The sequence below is a fragment of the Schistocerca nitens genome, chromosome 9 (assembly GCF_023898315.1).
Source record: "Schistocerca nitens isolate TAMUIC-IGC-003100 chromosome 9, iqSchNite1.1, whole genome shotgun sequence".
NCBI lineage: Eukaryota > Metazoa > Arthropoda > Insecta > Orthoptera > Acrididae > Schistocerca > Schistocerca nitens.
Window position 1 is genome coordinate 243,527,162 of NC_064622.1, and position 16,921 is coordinate 243,544,082.

The window sequence follows — 16,921 nt, forward strand, 5'->3', positions numbered from 1 at the left end:
TGCATTAATCCTTTGCCTACTTGCCGGTTCTTATGCAGGGTGTAACGGATGAAAGTGCAAAAATATTTATGTGTGATATCTTAATACGCACACACATCGGTGAGTTACATGTTCAAACAGTCTTCTCACGACACATCACGTAATCCACTACTTGATGTTTTCTGCATGCTCGTATGTGCAACATTAAATGGACTACGACTGTCAGTATAGGTTAACCGTTTTCTGATCACGCATCCACACTTCAAAAAGTAACCTCTGCCAGGGGAAAATAAGACGAATGGATTGCTGTTGCCAGATGTTCTTGAAGATGCTTTACAAATCTAGTCTGCAACTGTATTAAATACTGATCTAAAGTTGTTCGATATACTTTTCTCAGTCACCAATGAAAATATCTGCGCTCACTCGTATCGGAGTTTAGCTTTGACGCACATAAGTTGCAGAAACGCCCTCAAATGGAAACATTTTTTGTCCCCCTTATATACTTAACATACAAGAATTTTTCCTTCCATAGGGATGCAGCTCGTGGTCTCGCGGTAGCGTTCTCGCTTCCCGAGCACGAGGTCCTGGGTTCGATTCCCGGCGGGGTCAGGGATTTTTCCTGCCTCGAGATGACTGGGTGTTGTTGCGTTGTCTTCATCATCATTCATCATCAGCTATTTCAAATAATCGTTGAAACCAGGAGGCGGTAGAACATACAAAGCCTCCCGCAACTCTTTGCCAGTTCCGGTCAACTAACTTGAGTGCAAGATCTTGGTCGTTGTAGTCGTCCAGAGCAGCAGGAACGGTTACACCTCTATCTCCCGTTAGGTTGGCTGTTAAGGTCCTGTTCGTACTCCGTACAGGTGCACTATGGTTCAACGACCGAACCTTTAAGTAGTCCAGAGAGCATCTCTCCACCCAATTTCTTTTCAGTTACTAAGGGTGTCCACATCGTGAGGTCCATTGTGCAGCAGTTACCGTGTTTTGGCAAGTGTTATTAGAATTAAGAAGCACGCTGCAGCTACGATGATTGTGTCTGTGCTGTCGTTAAGTTTGCTCTGCGAGATACCGGCGCCTCAGATCGACATGTAGCGTGACAAGCTCTACTGTTCAAACCCTGTTGTGTGTCCAGTTCTGAATGGATGCATTACCAGATTACGCTCAGTGTCTCTTTGTCTTAATCAAGTGTTTACGAGTCGACGAAACACCTACTGTAAGAGGCAAATTCTGAGGCCTAGAACAGATGACGATGACCATGTGATTTATCTGCGACGGTACCATGATAGTTGATAAATCTGCGAAGGGAATTTCTTCCTTTTTTGGCAATCTGTATTAGTTCACACTCTTCATAGGAGAGATGGATGAGACTTCAGCCGCAGCTACTGATATTCAATCAACCAACATACGCTATAATACCACAGAACCGTGACCAGGCTGAAATATGTAGTCTAAATGCCTTATTCGACCAGCGGTGCACTCGACACCTTGCATCATTTAAAATTAGGCGAAATAATGACCACACTGCGCCCCTCTAGTCAACTAATGTTCATGTTCTGTGTTGTTATTGACTTATTCAAGATGTATCATAATGCGCTGCTATGAGCAGTGGCCTTCAGCGAGGTGCCCGTCTTCTAATTGCACTCAGTTCTCCTTGTGAGTTTCGCTCGGAAACCGGATGACAGAGACCGTTATTCACTGGTAGCAGCATTTCCTGTCGCGTTTGACAAAGCTTGATACTAGTTCCTGACCCTGTAGGTTGTGAAACTTTTCCAACCACTGTTCTTACACACTGTTAATGGTTGCCAGATAGTACACCATGGCTTGTAGACAAGTTGGAAACTCCGCACTGATACACCAACAAAATGGCAACTTCATTCACGGTGTAGTCAGGGACACATCGCAAAACGATACCAAATTCCTAACAATATGTCACTTCACTAATGTACGTTATAGCTTGAGTTCCCCACACCCGATCGGCACACACCACTGGCATAACTAACGACGACAGTGAAGCAACACACGATCGCCTAATACGAGTTTTACACCATCTTCAGCGTTCCGAAACGTCCAGTAAGAGTCCGAAAGGGTTGACTAATATTACATCTCATGATCTTACACAGGGTGTCCTAGAGATGCTGCGACAAACTTCGAGGAATTGTAGAGATGTCTTGAAAAACAAATTGAGGATAGGCATTCGTGTCCGGAAACGTCATCCAACGGCGCTACAGAGTGTCAAAGCTAAAGGCATCGGCACCTGCCACTAGGCCACCTCTTCAGCAACAAACGTGCCTTTGTATTCTGACGGACCGTAGGATGTTTGTTATTCAGCGATCGTGACCGATTAAAAGATTTAGCTAGCTGCTGCGTAGAAAGGCCTTGCCTTCTTTGATTGCGATACTCTGTTACCTCAGTGGGTACCAAACTACGAGGGAAATTTTAGATGGTTCCAGGAGAAAAATAAACTGTAGATAGAAAGCCGTGTCAGAAACCGAAATCCAGAGAGCCAAAAGAGCATTGCATACACATTCTACACAGCAGCTAGCACCCTCTTCTCACCCGGCGATCGTGGCAATCAGTAGCGATCACTGAATAACAAACAATATTGCGAGATGTTCTGCCTGCGGTCCTCGACAGTACCAAGTCACATTTCTGGCTGAAGAGGTGGCCTACTGGCAGGCGCTGGCGAATTTAACTTGGACGTTCTGTAGCATAAATGGAAGACGACATAGGCCCCTATTCTTGATTTTTTACTCAACAACCCACGAAGCTTGTCGCAACATTTCTTGGACAGCCTGTATAAATATTAATCACAAATGGAAGTACAAGAGATGGAACTTAAATAGTGGCAACTATTTATTCACAGTGCCAACGGCCTTGCCGCAGTAGTAACACCGGTTCCCGTCAGATCATCGACGTTAAGCGCTGTCGGGCTGGGTTTGCACTTGAATGGGTGACCATCCGGTCTGCCGGGCGCTGTTGGCAAGTGGGGTGCACTCAGCCCTTGTGAGGCAAACTGAGGAGCTACTTGATTGAGAAGTAACGGCTCCGGTCTCTGAAACTGACATACGGCTGGGAGAGCGGTGTGCTGACCACATGCCCCTTCATATCCGCATCCAGTGACGCCTGTGGGCTGAGGATGACACGGCGGCCGGTCAGTACGGTTGGGCCTTCATGGCCTGTTCGGGAGGAAATTTATGCACAACCGATACAAAAGAGCTACATGTTTGCACCTGTTACGGTCCTTCAAAGTAGTCACCAGCGTTGAGTAGAACCCTTGCAGCCATGTGGATGGCGTAGTATGTCATTACCAGAGCCTGTTATGTTGATGGTGCGAATTAGTACAAATTGTTTGTAATTATCGCTTTGTCTTTCCAGTTCTCGTAGACACGTAGTCTCTTTCCATTTTTGTAGATGATTAAAGGTAAGGAGATTTTATAGAAAGAACCGCTTTATCTAACTGCTGTGACTGAAATACGAGTTCAGATACGTACAAACGATATACAAGATGTCTTATATGTTTGTACCACTGTTTAAAGACACGATACGTAATATTCCACTTACAACAGCACGCTTATGGATTTTTCGCAGTGGGCCCAATTTTTGGCTACATCTCTTCATTTCACAATTTATTGCACCATTCAGCTTGTCGTAATGACACAGAAATCCAGTCGTTGCGTCTCGTCAGTCGTAAACACAGAAACGGAACTGATGTAAGTGGTCCTTGAGTCGTTTCCTGATGCCCTGAAATCATCTATATGACTAGATATAAAATGCTGGCATTTGCTTGCAGCTCTTCCATCAACTACACGCTTTTATGAGCACATAATATTTTGCGAAGGATCCAGTGTAAAGTACCTTCGGTCAAACGCAAGTAGGTAATAATTCCCAGCCCGCATCTCGCTGCTACAGGGCGCTGTTGAACGTCATAAAACCACGAACTCTCTCTACGGCCCATATACTGCACGCGAAGTACTGGGGAAAGTAGGAAAATGTAACAGCCTGAATATCACGTGCAACAATGCTTGACCACCAATTGCTGTTTTAGAAACATTTCACATTCCTACATGCTACAGTATGGCGCACAGGTATACAGCAAAATCTCTACGGAACTAAGAAATTTCGGAAGTTCACCTACTGCTCTGATTTGTTGTAGCAAACTAGACAGGTTGTGTTGGAAATAGCCACTTTTACGGTCATTCAGTGTTCTAAATCTCTCCTGTATTTTCATTTGTTAGTAGCTTCCGTATTTTCTGGGCTAGGTGCACTTCGTGTACCAGAGAATTTTGACACCTTCCCTCTCCCACAGTACAATGAACGTAGCTCCTGTATCTGCATTTAGTACCTGAGATACTTTTCGTCATCTGAATGAATCTTCTAAAATGGCATTTGACTCAGCTACAATAAATAATTATGAAAAGATAAGCATTGGGCTGCAAGTTAAGAATATCATACAGAAAAACTTACAGAATCAAAAATCAATAACTGTGACTCCAAATTGCTCAGGAATATTAATAGAAAACTACCTGCAAACAAAGCTCTGGTATCCAAATCTGGTAAAGGTGACTCAGCTGCTGTTATGTGTGTATCTGAATATATCAACAAAACTCCAGAATTTTTTCAGTATAATAACATACATGAAATACACAATGACCCCACACCTTAACTTCAGGCCCAGGATAAGAAACAACTGAACTCTTTTGACTTCGTGTTATCTGTCACTGATGTTCTAAAATACCTTGTCATGAATCCATCAGCACCGAAAGTATGTTCGCAACTAAAGATTCATAAAGACAATTGTCCTATATGCCCCATAGTCAAGTCATGAAACAGTCCAGCGTATTTTATCAGCAAGAAAATTAAATACATTATCAGTAACTTTTAAACCTATGAAAAAAATTTGCCAATTAAGAATAACTACGAACTTACTGAAAATATCAAAGACTTAACAATACCAGAGGATGCCAAATTTGCTTCAATGGACATGATAAACCTTTACACAAACGTTTCTATACATGACACTATTCAGATAATTAGAAACAACCTATTGAAACACAAAAAACTATCCAATGCTGAGATATATGAACTCATTGACCTGCTAGAACTAATCCTATAACGGAATTATTTTACTTTTATTAACAACATTTATAAACAAGAAGATGATCTTGCAATGGGCAGTAGTTTGGCAGCAGTACTTGCAGATAATTTACATTACCCACAAAAGAAATAAATTTCTCATATCAGATTGTTCACTAGAAAATAAAATAATATACTGCAAAAGCTATGTGGATGATACTATTATCTTGTACACTGGTACAACTGAGGAGATTTAGAAACTAGCTAAAGGTGTCAGCAGGATGCACAACATCAACTTCACTGTAGAACATCAAGTATATAAAGGCACCAGTTTTCTTGAGCTTACAATATCTAGTGTAATCAAAAAACATGCCTTCCAGATTTACAGAAAACCCACTACTAGACATCTTGTCATTAACAATTTCTCATGTCATCCAATACAACACAAAATGGCATTCTTCAGATCTACACTTAATCATATACATAACATCCCACTCAGCTCCCATGATGAAAAAAAGAAATTAACATTATCAAAGAAACTGCACACAGAATTGGATACAACCCAGATCTAACTGATAAACTTAACAACAAAATCAAAAATAGATAATGCACACCTCCTAAATCAGATTCCCAAAAGGAAGAAACGCATTTCCCACATACCCTTTATAGGTAAAATTTCATACCAAATTGTCAACCTCTTTCAGAATATATGGATTCAAATTTCTTTCAGCACTAACAACAAGCTACAACAGCACATCATCCACAATAGTAATACAAATAACCAATGCCACCACAAATCAGGTGTTTACAAACATTTATGTGACAACTGCCCACAGTTCTACACAGGCCAAACTGGAAGGAATTTCACTGTAAGATTCCATGAATATATGGATGCCTTCCAGCTAAATAACTCCGATAAATCCACCTATGCAATGCATCTAAAAGACCATGGTCACTCAGCCACAGCTATTACAGACTACCTACAAATACTGAACACCGTCAACAAAGGGAAGAAAAAGAATCTGCTCGAAGAGCTAGAAATTTATATCCACAGCTCTAACTCACCAGACCTTCTTCTCAACGAACAAGTGGAGCTTGCAAACAAATCTTATCTCCACATATTTCATGAAATATTCAAAAACAAAAACTCACTATCCTCTGATATAATAAAGTAATATGCTATGGAAATTCAATGTAGCAGTCATACGAAAGTTCAAGTGTCATGATCGTAATTTGTAAGTCACATTGTGAACACAAGCTGTAACTGTCATTTTCATAATTTGTAATAGCTTTCAAAATTTCATATGTATGACATCATTGCACTTCCTAGATCTAAGCTCTCTGACAAAAATGTGGCTCAAAACAGTTCTGTCATTTTTTAATTTGTAATAACTTTTAGTAATTTCATATACGTAACATCATTGTACTTTCTAGGTCTAAGTTCTCTGACAAAAATGTGGATCAAAAAATTTCATAATGTGCATCAAAAAACTTTGCAGTCTATAATAGCATTTTAAGTTTCTATATATGCAATATCCATGCACTTCCTATGGCTAAGTTCTTTGACCATAACCTACTTGTTTCTGTATGAGCAACGTCTTTATACTTCCTACATCTGAAGTCTTTGTCCATAGCCCACATGTTTGTATGTAAAAGTGTATTTTGCGAGTGCACGTCGTAATAGTGAAATATGCAGTTGAACTTTGTAAAACTAAATATGGACGTGACAACGATTACATGTGTGCAGCTAAGTGCAAATGATGCTTCATCTTTGTGTAAGTACTGATACATTTTTGACAAATGATGCCTTACAATTGTCCACGTGTATCTGTTTAGTCATTAGAAAATAATTTTTTTGTATTTATATACCAATATAAGCATGTACATGAATGAATAAACACCTGACAATGGGCACAAGCTCGAAACCGGTCGTGTTACAAATAAATAAAATTTTATTGTGACTGGTAGCGGAAATTTTTCTACACCCTATGAAGGAAAAGTCACGGAGTTCAACAGCATCCACTACGGATAAAATTCATTGAATCATTTTCTTTTCCAGGCAGTTACCATTCTGAGAACTTCCTCCGCCACTCCATAACTCTTTCCAAACTTCGGACACTATCCTGTGTGTAGGAACTAACTAATTATGTCCTCCAAAGGTCTCACTTTTTCGGTATGTGTTGCATGTATTCATAGCGAAACTCTGTATATAGTTGCTCTAGCTTCGTCCTCACACATGGTCTCTTCTCCTATCAGTCCAGGGCCATATTTTCATCCATGTTGCTGAAAATAGAATCACAATGTCCTCTGCGAACACTAGAAAATCAGTCTCTATTTGTTTTTAATGTTTTTGAGGCATCGAGATCGCTCTGTAAGTAATGGAGGAGTGATTCTAGTGTAATATGCCGGCCGGCCGGTGTGGCCGTGCGGTTCTAGGCGCTTCAGTCGGGAACCGCGTGACCACTACAGTCGCAGGTTCGAATCCTGCCTCGGGCATGGATGTGTGTGATGTCCTTAGATTAGTCAGGTTTAAGTAGTTCTAAGTTCTAGGGGACTGATGACCTCCGATGTCAAGTCCCATAGTGCTCAGAGCCATTCGAACCATTTTTGTAATATGCCGTGTCTACAATAAATTGACTAAACAGGCACTTGCGTTAAGGAAAGTAAAATCCGGATGATCGGATGGTGTAAGGCAAGAATGTTACCTTCCTCCCATATTGTTCAACATTTACATCAAAGAAGCAATGAGGGATATGGAAGTAAGTTTCAAGAATGAAACTAAAAATTTGAAGTGGAAGGATGTAAGGTTTAAAATTCTCGGATGACACTGCTGTCCTTAGTGAAAGTGTTGATAAATTGCAAGATCCGTTGAATGGAGTGAGCGGAATATTGTCTCCAGAATACGTACTGTTTCCAAATGAAGGCAAGACCAAAGGAATGAGGAATAACAGAAATGAGAATACTGGTAAGTTCGACATCGAAATTAGTGATCACGTTGTTGACGAAATGATGATAACGCATGGTGAACGAAGCAGAGCGTATATATGAAGGAGGCAAACAACGGCGAAGAGAGCATTCAGCGACACAAGATGTCCAATAGCATCTAACTTAGGCCTCGCCTTGAGAAACTTCTTTCTGAGAGTGTACATTAGAACCACAGCATTGTATGGAAGTGAATCGTGTACTGTGGGAAAACCGGAAGAGAGACGAAGAGTTTGATATGTGGTGTGACAGAGGAATTCTGAAAATTAAGTGGCTAGGTAACGTAAAAAACTGGCCAGATGCGGGTAGGACTCGCGCACTGAAAGTTCCGTACAAACTTCATTATGTATATAGACAGTTCATCCATTCCGGGAATCCAGAATCTCGGCGATTTTTGGCTGTTATCGACATTGATACTGGCAGGATTTAAACTTGATATTTCTCCTCACTCCTGAGAAAAAGGGGTCTTAACAGACGTACGGACGGACAGACAGAGTGTGATTAGTATGAAAGATTGCTTCTTAGCAAATTTCATGATTCTAGTTCAACAGGAAGTACCCAGCAGGATTTGATGACTGAGTTTGCGAATAATAAAATATGCGACATAAATGGGCACTTCTTTTGGTTGCTTTTACTTGCAGGCGTACTATATACTTTAGTGTGTGACATAAATTTCAACTTCGTGTGTCTGTCCGTTCTTGAGAAAAAGAAGGTTTAGTAGATGGACGGGCAGACTGGCAGCCAGATAAAAAAAATTACAAAATATTTTTGTCGTGTGGTATAGTTATACATAGAAAATTTTAGGATTTTTTCCTTTAGAAGTACAGCGAAATTTTGCTTGTTGGCAAGTTTCATGATTTAGGGTAAAGGGAGGTACCCTATGCGTTTTGATAAGTGAGTTTTCGAGTATGTGATACAACTGGCTTTATCTTTTGACTGCATTAACTTAGAAGCTTCACTTTTTTACGTCGCGAAGGAACATTAGGCTGTATTATTTGACATAAATTTCAACTTGATACAGTGACCCGTTCCTGAGAAAAAAGTTTTGATGTGCCAGACGGACGGACAGACAGACGGTCAGACAACAAAGTGATCCTGTAAGGGTTCCTTTTCACCGATTGGGGTACAAAACCCTAAAAATAAGAATCAACTATGGCCCAAAAGTATATACAGAGAGATATACAAGGTGGACAATTCAACCCATAACGGAAAATAAATCGGAACTGAGATGAGATAGAGTATAATGTTTTAGATAAAAGTTATAGGTGGCCAAAGAGGGTCACGCATTGCTACTAATAGACGTGACCTGGAAGATGATTTTCAAGGTTATTTCAAGGTTAAAGTGATATTTTTGAGTGGGAACTCTAATACGTGATTCAAGAATTGAAAAGAGCGGAAGATTCTACTTGTAAAATGAAACGTTATTCAACGTCGTGGCAAGATTCAATGAAGGTGAAATAAGTAAATGTGATTTTAGTTCTAGTAGGGATTAACTCGGAATAGAGGAAGGATACAGCAAAATAAAATGGTACATGTAGATTGGAAAGGGCCTAATGGGTCAGGTAAACATGATGTTGAAATAATTAGCGAAAGTCACTCGGAGGCTGGCTTTTGTATCACGGGACATCCTAGTTGACGTGGATTTGGAAAGAGCAGACAGACACGTGAGCTTTAATTTTTAATTAACGTGGTTGTTGGCAAAAATAAATAAATGACAGCATATAAATGTTACTGTGGCGGTTATAAGACAGAGCAACCATAAATAAAATGAAGATAACTGATTTTCAAGTCGTTGAATGAGTCCTGTCGCTTCTTATTCCTCAGAATGCATCTTCCAATTCGTATCTAACATTGTACTTTGCTGTATCCCTCTTCTGTTCTAAGTTAGTCTCTACTAAAAACGTATTTGCTTATTACAAAGTAACTGAACTAGACATGGTCTTGAGTAGTGTATAATTTTATTTGAGAACTCTGCATTTTTTCAATTCTTGAATCAAATATTATGGTTCCCATTTTAAAAAGTTACCTTAATCTCCAAATCATCTTCAAAATCACGTTCAAAGACATGTCCGTTAATAGCAATGCGTGACCCTCTTCGCCACCTACTGCTTTTCTAGAAACCATTTTGCTGTGTCTCATCTCCATCAGAGTTATTCACCATTATAGATTAAAATAGTGAACCCTGGAAACCACTGGCTAGTGGAAGGGAGGGGCCAATAAGTCATTTGATATGATAACAGGGTATAACTTCCTTGGGGCCACACTGTAGGGGACGGTAGATTTGGAAGGTATCGCACAAATAATAGAGGAATTCTAAGTATAAGCACTACTCTGAGATGAAGTGTTGGCATAGGGAGGAGGTCGTGGCTTACTGTACCAAACTATTCTCCAGAAAATCCAAACAATTTCATAACGTCACTGTAGTCGAATGCTTGCTGTATTTGTCAGAGAACATTCATTGCATGAGCACTAGATCATTTTGATTATATATATTTCTCTACAATGCCGTTTTTTATTGCTATTGTGGCTGAAGTTGTTATGACCTAGATGTCAGTAAATTCGTGGACTCCACCACTGACGTGTCCTGTGTTTGAATCGACTGCGGGCGCCACGCGGTGTCGGCTGATAGAGACTAATGCTACAGCAGCGCCGCCACGCCGCGCTTTCATCAAATAGAAATGCGATTCGAGCCGAGCAAGTGCTGGCGCTCTGAATATGGATCAGGCGTCAGATGCAGGCCCGCTACACGTGTCCGCGGCATTAACTTGCCGCCGTTAGCGCCGACACTAAAAAAGTTGATTATACTCACGTTGTAGGATCGTTTCTTTCAGTCCACTACCAAGTTCAGTATTTCACAGGTGCAGCTGATCTGAACATCAAGTCATATTTTGCTTGAAAACTTTTTCACGTAATCAATCACATTACAGTACAGTAGCATTTGCTCCCAAAACCCTCGGTGTTTTAAGGGAGTTTAGTGTTTTCCCGACGTTTTCCCTTTTTGTAATGATGTCAGGTGGAACTTCCTACAGTATGCGTTTTCAATTACAGCAACTGCCATCCATTGGCCAGGGTCGTCGTAGGTCTGTTCAACAAACATAAACTTATCTGTTATAACCCCGTTAGTATGGTTCACAATATCGGTGTTTCATTCGGAAGGTGTTGCCCCACTGCTGGATTTGCTCTCCTCTAGGGCAAGTGGGTAAATTAAACGATCCATAGTCACTTCAAAATTAACGGAGATGTGTTCCATCTATGCAGCTGAATGAAACTAAGAAAAAGAATTAAAAACAACGCAACCCATAGCCACAAACATTGGTTACAACACCAATATACTACAAAAACTCAACCAAAAAATTCAAAACACAAAAAAATAAAAATGAAAACAAAGAACACATACACCAATGAACACCATAGACACTCCAGCACACAAGAAACACAAAATTAACATTCATGACATGACTAACAGAAAAAAGGATACACTTTAATGTAAAGACACAAAGCATCACAAAGGATAGCAGATGTGTTAAAGAGACACTTATTGCGCATTGCCTACAGAACAAAAAACACACTCCAGTCACATTTACAAACAACAGACAAACCACATAAATACCAAGGAGCAGGTGTAGACCAGTTAAAATGCCGAGAGTGTGAATCAGTATATCTGGGGATGACAGGAAGGAACTTCTAAGAAGATGGCAGGATGAAAATAGCCATTCTACCTTAGCTGAACAATCCAACACGGAACAAGACATGAAAGTTATTAAAGTGAATAAACACAACGAAAATCTCTTGACATTAAAAGAAAATTTTCATACAGAAAGAGCCCTTGGAATGAAGCATAAAAAACAATAACTCTCTGGAACAGAAATCTGAAACAAAACCTTAATAAATCATTAATGAATCTTCCTCTGCGCCCCTTCTCTCTCTCTCTCTCTCTCTCTCTCTCTCTCTCTCTCTCTCTCTCTCTCACACACACACACACACACACACACACACAAGCGCGCGCGCGCTCGCACGCAAAAAAAAGATCACCATCTAACTAAGAACGAGACATTTACAAATAACAAAATACATACGCTCAAAACAAATGAAAACTGTCCACCACACTCACAGCACAAATAAAAGAGGAAAGATAAACACAAATATGGGTGAAGAAACACCGAAAATCGGCCAGCTGAGAGTGAAGACTAGCGAACACATTTCCAGGACTACACATAAAGGCTAACAGCACTGGAAATCCTAAGTAACACCGAACGATAATTTTACCTCACGAAGTTTATGTTACAAAAGTTAATTCTAATCAGAAAAAAAGACAAATACGTGACGAAATGTAACATGCTAACATATTGTAACTACTACACAATAAAATTATTATGGCTATAAAAACGAAGATACATTACAGTCCACTGAAGATGCTCCACAAATAAAAGTGAAACGCAAATAGCAATAAACAAACTGCCTTTTGTTTAGTTGCAAAGACGGGACATACCTTCATAAACGCCCCCCCCCCCTCCCCTTCTCCCCATGGCAGTTCTCCAACTGCTCCGCCGCAAATTGCAGAATGCCTCGCCACAATATAAATCGTCTGTATAGCTGGCGGCCTACTATTTACTACATGTATGCGACGAAGGTATCAACAATCGCATCACCATCTACAGAAGCAGATGAGCATCTATTCCGTTGACCTACAATGCGGTGTGACACTAAATTCGACTTCACTTTGTCTGAACTCGACTTTCATCGAGGACATGAGACCATTTCAGTCGGTCGAGTCGACACGCAAAACATGCTTCTATTAATGTTTATTTTTTCTTTATTTTGGATTTGGGCAGCATTGAGGACACGGCCAGCAGTAGTTAAAACAGTGCTTTGTTAACACATTTGCAAATTTCACAGTAGAACAATTATGAGAGTTTGACATATAAACATAAGACATTAATGTAAATAAAAACACAAAATTACGACGTAGTTTATGAGCCGGACTTGTTCGAAGTGAGGATGAGATTCACAACAACGTATTGTTTAGATCTGGATTCCAGCGTCTGTTGAATATTTCTCGATCATCTTGCAATTAAGTATATGTACCAACGAGTAAAGCAGCTAGAACTGTGGGGAGGGAGTAACCCTTGCAGGAGATCAGATACGCCGCTGCCATTGGGTCCTTATCACAGTGTCCAGAGGCGATAACTTTAACCGGTATGCGAGGGCGGGGTAACACACCTGTCCCAGTCTCGTGTAAATAACCAAAGTCTACTAAGCTTCAGTGAGGCGAACGACAGTTGGAAGGACAAGCTTCATTGTATGGCTGCCAGGTGGAGCTCTTGTAGTGCTGGGATATGTCGATTCGCAGTTCGCGTCATGATTAGCAGCTCTCTTCTTAATCGTCGAGTTGACATCCGTATAATGGATCGGCATTACGCGTAACTTTCCTACCGTAATGCTCGTCTTGGCGAGGAGTTCAACAGTTTTATTATGGACTCTCCCGTTACATCACTGGAGAACTTTCCATCGCGAAATAGTGTTGCCTACAAAAATCTCATGTTGTTGACAACTGTATGGCCGTATTACACTTAAGCTGGAGCTTCTGTTTTCTTACTTATTCGTGGACGGGGCATCTATAATTTATGTCCTGTCGATATAGTTTGTGCATAGATTCAAAGGATGTAAACATCTCGAAAAACTACAATAATGGGAGACAGTACATTTTACTTTTGCTTTTAGTCATCAGTCTACTAATTTCCTGACTAGCTCAAAAATCTTTATCTCAGTGTAAGATTTTGCATCCTACGTCTTCAATCATTTGTTGCATATACTCCAGTCTTTGTCTTTCCACACATTTCACGCCTTACAGTTCCCTCAGTACAAAAGAAGATATTTCTTGATGTCTTAACTCATGCACTATCGTCCTCAGACTTGTTCCAAAAATTCAAAAATGTAGCAAAACATTTCAGCCCCAAATTAAAAAGAAATGCATCCAGTCTTTAGTCCTGATGAATCTTTACTAATGTGATGATGATCAGCACGACACAAATAGTGGAAACCATACATTACAAGAACTACCTACTATGTATACTTACTTAACGTCTTTGTGCAGCATTCACGTGTATGATCACATCAGTCTTCTACAACTATATCTACGTCCATATTCCGCAATACAGCGTATGGTGCGTGGTGGAGGATGCCCTACACCGTTACTGGTCGTTTCCTTTCATGTTCCATTCGCAGATACACAGAGGGAACAGCGACTACCTAATGGTAGTAATGAGCCCTAATTTCTCGTGTCTTGTCTACGTGGTCCTTACGAAAACTCTATAGCGACGGCAGTAGGATCTTCCTGCAGTCAGCTTGAAATGCCGATTGTATAAATTTTCTCAGTAGTGTTAATTGAAAAGAACGTCGCCTTCCCTCCAGGGTTTTCCATTTGAGTTCACGAAGCGCCTCTGAAATTCCTTCATGTTGTTCAAACCTACCAGTAACAGATGCAGCAGGCCACTTCTGAACTGCTTCGATGTCTTTCTTCAAATCGACCTAGAGCGGATCCCAAACACTCGAGCAGTACTCAAGAAAAGCCTGCACCAGCGTCCTAACCTAACCTAACCTAACCTAACCTAACATGCTTTCTCCTTTACAGATGAACCACACTCTCCTAAAATTCCCCCAATTAGCCGAAGTCGATCATTGTCCTTCCCTAGCATAATCCTCCCATGTTTGTTCCATAGCACATCGCTTTGCAATATTACGCCCACGTATTTAAACGACATGACTGTGTCAAGCAGGACACTACTAATGCCGTATCAGATCATTACGGGTTTGATTTTCCTACTTATCCGCATCGACTAATATTGTTCGACATTACATGCTTTTCATCATACCAATTACAAATTTCATCTACGTCACCTTGTATCATCCTACAGTCAGTCGTTTTCGACACCTTCTCGTACACCACAGCACCATCAACAAACAATCGCAGATGGCTCTCGCCGAGTCTGCCAGATCATTTAGGTATATAGAATATAATGACCGTCCTGTCACACTTCCCTGAGGCGCTCCTGACGATACCTTTGTCTCTGATGAACACTACCCGTCGAGGACAACAAACTGGCTCCTTTTATTTAAGCTACTCACATATCTAGGAAGCTATTCCATATGCTCGTAACTTCGTTAACAATCTGAAGAGGAGGATTGTGTCAAATGCTTTTCGGTAATCTAGAAATATGAAATTTATCTGTTCCCCTTCAACCATAGTTCGCACGCGTGAGAAAATAGCAAGCTGATTTTCACATGAGCAGTGCTTTCTAAGACCTTGCTGAATCGTTGACATAAGCTTTTGGATCTCTAAGAGACATATTATATTCGAAATCAGAATAGGTTCAAGGATTCTGCAGCAAATCTTTGTTTATCGTTCTGTAATTTTTCGGGACCATTCTTTTAATCTCCTTAAGCATCTTCAACACCGGACTTTGCGTTGGGTGAGAGATTCACTATAAATGCAAGCTAAGTAAAGGGACAATGCCAAATAGCGATTCCATCCGGACCTGACGACGTATTTGTTTTCCACTCCTTCAGTTGTTTTTCTGCGCAAAAAATGCTTATTACTATGTCGCCCACACGAGACTCTGTGCGATGAACTAACGACGTTATGCTCTTGCGATTCTCCCGCGTGAGCAATTTCTTTAATGCAGGATTTAAAACTTCGGCTTTCGTTTTACTATCTAAATTTGCGCCACCACATGACTGTAGTACTAGATCGGACTATCCATCTCCTTCGTTCAGCCTTTAATTCACGCAAAATTATCTCCATCTGAATATTCATCTCCTTCTTCAATTCAGTCAAACGACGGTGGAACAGATTTACCCCGTAACATGCATTTTACCCTGAACCATTTTCTGTTCGAGAAGAGATTAAAGTTTTATCGTTTTTCTTGGCCAGCGTATGGAGTACGTTGAAGCAGGCTCCGCAACTATATCACTGTATTTGAATAAAATGTCAGCACCAGCTACCCTTTGATTTTTTCTTTCAATGCAACGAACGGTTTACTGGTTTATGGTCCCCAAGGTTATCCAGTGGCATCTACGTAGTATCGAAAAACAAAATACAACAGAATTACTGAAGTAGAGAAAAATGTAGCATTAGGAACTATAAACACCAAAAATAATAAGAACGTTGCATAACAAATTGTCGACAATCTTTATAAATGCAACATAATGAAAAATAGCGTTTCCTAAACTTATATATAAATGGGTAAATTCGGAGAGGACCTGTAGAGGGCAGGGACAGTCAAGTGATGAAACGAAACCTAGTAAAATGCTTTCAAAGTAACGTAAATTACAGAAGACTATGGTAGTTAAAAACCGATATAGAAGACATTAATGGAAAGTATAGATACATAAGAAAAACGGCGTGTGAAAAGTGTTATTATAAAAAGAGAAATGACAACAAAGGACGCAAATCGGCCTTGAAGTGAACCAAAAATCGCTCTAAGAAACCAGTGACGGCAAAGAAATGGAAGCAGCAAAGGATATACACTTACGTGGTAATGCAGCAAATCATCTGAAAGGGATAAAATGTTTTAAGGCTTTGTCGTTCATTAAGGTTATCATTCTTGTTGTGGTGCACGTGTATTTGGATCTCACTTTCCTCCAAGCTGTTCATACAGGTACGTTCCCCATTTTGTGCAAAATTGTGAGCTTACTTGCGATGTCAGTGACAATGTGTAGATTCGAAATTAAGTGAGAAGCAAAAGTGGATTTGTCTTCTGCAAGTTTCCTTCCTGTCTCTGTATATTCCCTGCACATGGACTAAAGTTGCTACCCATCTGGCTATTGCGAAAGTTTCTGTAGCAGTGTAGCAGGTTTCATGAATGACTGCAGTTGTAAATATCTTGTT